We start from the raw sequence: 4,547 nt of genomic DNA, 5'->3' as shown, positions 1-4,547 counted from the left end.
ATTTTATTCATCTTGCTAGTTTATTTTCATTGTTATTTTAGTTTAGTAACCTTCTACATCAACCCAATTTGTGACACCCCTTAGACACTACTAGTTACAATAGAATTCTCATTTCAATACCCGTCCCTTGGGATCCGACCTTTACTTGCCTCTTTACTAATTGTAGAGTTGTTTGTGGAGTATAAATTGTGTTTTGTATCGACCATTGACCAACGACCACATATGCTTAATTGTGAACACGAAATGGCCTCGATTAAAAATGGCGCCGTTCGGGACGGTGTTTAATTGATTTAAGATTTCTTTTATTGTTATTAGTTGTGTCTTTTTCACCTTGGGGAAGTAAAACTCCTCAAGGTTTGTTCTAATTGTTTTCGAGTTGTTTGATATTTTGCATGTCTAGAAGGTTACAAAGAGATTTGTTACCTTTTGACCGTGAAATCGAAAGAACCTTGACGAATAATAGGAGACTTCTTAGGAGGAATTTGGGAGGTGTTGGTGAAGTTGTTCAACCTACTAGTGAGTTTGTCAATCCTTTCGCAATAGAAGGAGAAGAAAACCCATTACACAATATCCCACAAAATCCACCTACAATGCCTAAATTCTCGTCACACTCTATACCCACCGAGGAGGATCTACCAAATGGTACTCCTACACCGCAACATCTCACCGGTAATTTTATTGCCAAGTCCGCCTTCATCCAACTAGTTGAGAGGAGCCAATTCGGGGGAATGCCTAGTGAGGACCCTCATTCTCATATGGAAACCTTTTGCGATTATTGTGAAGCTATCTCTCAAACGGGCGTGACTCAAGACCAAATAAGATGGGTCTTATTTCCTTTTTCGTTAATCGGCACCGCAAAGCAATGGTTGAAGGGCCTTGATAAGGCCACCCTTGGAATAGATTCTTGGAAGAAGCTAGCTCTAGCTTTCTACAAAAAATTCTACCCACCGGAAAACACTAACATGCTAAGAGCTCAAATTACGGGTTTTAAGCAAAGGGATGAAGAATCTTTGTATGAAGCTTGGGAGCGGTTCAAAGGTATTTGTCGCTCATGTCCTCACCATGGACTTAGCGAATGGTTTTTAGTGCAACAATTTTGGAATGGTTTATATGAAGATTCAAGGAACATTCTCAATATGGGATCAAATGGAATGTTCACCGAAGTTGATGACAATCAAACATGGAACAAGATTGAGGAAATGGCGGTCTATAATTCACAATATAGTAGGCCTCGCAAGGCTACTAGAGGAGGAAAGTATGAAGTGGATTCCGTTACTCAATTGGGTGCTCAACTTAGTGCTCACATTGACACAATCAACTTGAAGTTTGAACAAGCTATGGCTAGACTTGAGGAAAACTCAAAAACATCAAAGCATCATGTCAATGCCATGACGGCATCCTCATCAATCCCAAGTGGGATATGTGAGAATTGTGGAACTTTGGGTCATGACTCAAGTGAGTGTAGGGGAACAACCGAACAAGTTAATGCTTTCCAAGCTTACAAAAGTGGTACCCCTTATTCAAATTTTTACAATGAAAACACCAAGTTCCATCCAAATCTCTCATACAAAAGCCAAAATGTTCAAAACCCTCAAACAACATACACTCCACCACCCATGAGAAATCAAAATCAAAGACCCTTTTACAATCAAAACCAAGGTTACCAAAATCAAAATCCATACAATCACCAAAATGACCAAGGTTTTGATGTCCAAAAAGCGGTCCTCCAAATGCAAAAGAATCAACAAGAATTTTTCACCCAAATGCAAAAAGATAGCCAAGCAAAAGATACCACCATCAACAACATTCTAGCTCACACCAAGATGTTGGAAACACAATTGACTCAACTAGCATATTCAAGCTCACAAAGACAAAAGGGGCAATTACCACCTCAAAGTAATCCCCCTATACATGAAACGGTTAGTGCCATTCACTTGAGAAGTGGTACAAGATATGAGGCACCGAAGGAGCAAGTTGAGAATGAAGTTGTGAAAGCTAGTGAAAAGGAAGAAATTGTGCAAAGTCCCAAAGAAAGGGAATCATCAAAAGAAGAAAGTTCAAAGAAAAATGAAGACAAAGCCAAAGAGAAGGAGCCCATTGTGATTAGACTTCCTTTTCCAAGTCGTCAAGCCAAGCCCAAATTTGATGATCAACTTGGAAAGTTCATGGAAATTGTGAAGAATTTAGAAGTCTCAATTCCTTTCACGGAATTAATCAATCACGTCACCGCCTATGCAAAGTACATGAAAGATATCCTCACAAAGAAGAAGTCGATCCGGAAACTTGAGACTATCGCCTTTACTAAGGTGAGTAGTGCAATACTTCAAGGGAGTTCACCTCCAAAGTTAAAGGATCCGGGAAGCTTCTCAATACCGTGTACCATTGGCGACACGACGATCAACAAAGCCTTATGTGATCTAGGGGCTAGTGTGAGTGTCATGCCATACTCGGTAAGTAAAAGGTTGGGAATGGGAGAGCTTAAATGCACCAATATCATTCTTCAAATGGCCGATAGATCGACGAAGACACCATTAGGGATATGGGAAGATGTCCCCGTGCGAATTGGGAAGTTTTTCATCCCGGTGGACTTTGTCATTGTTGATATGGAGGAAGATTCCAACATTCCAATCATCTTAGGAAGACCTTTCCTACACACCGCGGGTGCGGTGATTGATGTGAAACATGGAGAGCTCACTCTAGAAGTGGGAGATGAAAGCATAACTTTTAATCTTGACAAGACCATGAGAGCTCCTCGTTTGCATGAGCCATGTTTCATGATTAATCATTATAGCAGGAAAGATGAAAGGAAGAAATCGGAACTCCAATGGAGGAAGAAAATTGAAGATGCTCCGTTCAAAGAGCAAGTGAATTGTGACAAGGAGAGCTTGCAAGGCTCATCAAAATCAACCAAGGAAGAAGAAGATGGCCTCATTGGCCAAGAGAAGAAATTGGGAGAGTTGTCTCCATCTAAGCAAGAGATTTTCAATGATCAACTCAATGAAGTTTGTGGTCTTTGGGACGACGAATTTGAAGGGATCTTTAATCCCTACATTGGGCATGCCATCGATCATGATCAACAACAAGGGCCACGGTCTATTGAGGACCTCTACCATAACAATGAACAAGCTTTTGATTACTTCTTCAAGGTGTTGAGCAACATCAACAACACCTTGAACATGCCCCCTTGACATCTCATCAAGAATGAGAGTTTGGTGGAGTCCTCCCTAAACCACCACTTGTAAATATTTCTAACTCCCTAACTTACATTTCAATTCTTGTATTGCATTTTTGTCATTTTTGGATTTTATTTACTTTGATCAAAATAATTGTCATGAAAGAGAGAAGTGAGGGAGGGACTAATGATTTCAATTGATGTGTAGTGCTTTGCCTTAGTGTGGGGATGGCAATTGCCTAGGCTATTCATGCCTTAGTAGTGCCCCCACAATGAAGAACACAAGATTTGAAAGAAAGAAAGAAAGAATGATAAGGGATTGCGTTTGTGCACGGGTGGAGTTGAACACGTGTACAACAGAGAAGAATCCGAGCGGATTCTTGAGAATCCGCCCGTCTGCAGCAAATCCGAGCGTCCTGCTGAGAAGACGCCCGTCCTGGGCTGAGCTGAAATTACAAATTTCTTGACTGTTAAAGAATCCGCGGCGGATTTTCGGAAAGACGCCCGTCCCCTGTAATCCGTCCGTCTTTTATACAAGACGCCCGTCTTCAAAATTTGAAGAAAACAAAGAAAAATCTCGGATGAAATCCGTCATCCGCACAAAATCCGCCCGTCCCTCAAAAAGAATCCGAGCGGATTCCCCAGAATCCGCCCGTCTCTAGGCGGGATTTTGAAAATTTTGAAGCTGCAGAATCCGCACGGATTGCGCCCAATCCGCACGGATTGTCCCTGCGTTCTGAAATTGTCGAGTTCCTTATAACTCACCCCACCTTCATTCATTCATTCATTCATTCACAAACACTACCCACAACATCAAAACCCTCATCCTCTCCATCACAAAAACAAAAAACCCTCAACAAAATCCACCAAAATCAAATCAAACCATCCTTCAAACAACAAATCAATCACTCCATCTTCAATAAAAATCAAAACCAAGAACAAATTCTTCAACCTTTGAGTCGATTTTTGATTTCATAAAGGCAAAGCCTTTCACCTTCAAATCGATTTGGGCATTCTACATATTGAAGATTTTTGATTCTTTTCTTGGTTAGTTCATCAAATGGCAAGGACAAAGGGTGCAACAAAGGCACCAAAGGCAAAGGCTCTCTCTCAAAGGCAAAAAGCTCTCCAAACAAAGAAAGCTTTGGCAATGGTGGTAGCAACACCAAACTTGGAAGTGCAACAACAACAACAACAAACTTCTATGGGAGCATCACCTTCTACTCCGGTAATCGATCAACTCTTGCATTATACGGAGGTAACTTTTATTTCCGATACCCATAGAAATACATTCGCCAAGTTTGCTATGAAATCAATTCAATCCACCAAATTCATATGTAAAGATGCTTTGGATTAATTAGGTGTTCTTGAACAA

At 40.8% G+C, this 4,547-nt stretch overlaps 1 non-coding gene across 1 annotated transcript; it reads right to left on the bottom strand.

Moving 5' to 3' along the window:
• Positions 1-962: 962 nt before the first annotated feature.
• Positions 963-1,069, bottom strand: LOC141597571 (small nucleolar RNA R71). Its single transcript, XR_012522800.1, has one exon. It is a non-coding gene; the product is annotated as a small nucleolar RNA R71 (small nucleolar RNA).
• Positions 1,070-4,547: the final 3,478 nt, after the last annotated feature.

Source organism: Silene latifolia, chromosome 8 (assembly GCF_048544455.1).
Source record: "Silene latifolia isolate original U9 population chromosome 8, ASM4854445v1, whole genome shotgun sequence".
Classification (NCBI taxonomy): domain Eukaryota; kingdom Viridiplantae; phylum Streptophyta; class Magnoliopsida; order Caryophyllales; family Caryophyllaceae; genus Silene; species Silene latifolia.
Note: the sequence above shows the minus strand (reverse complement) of the source record. Positions and strands in the feature narration are given on the sequence as shown.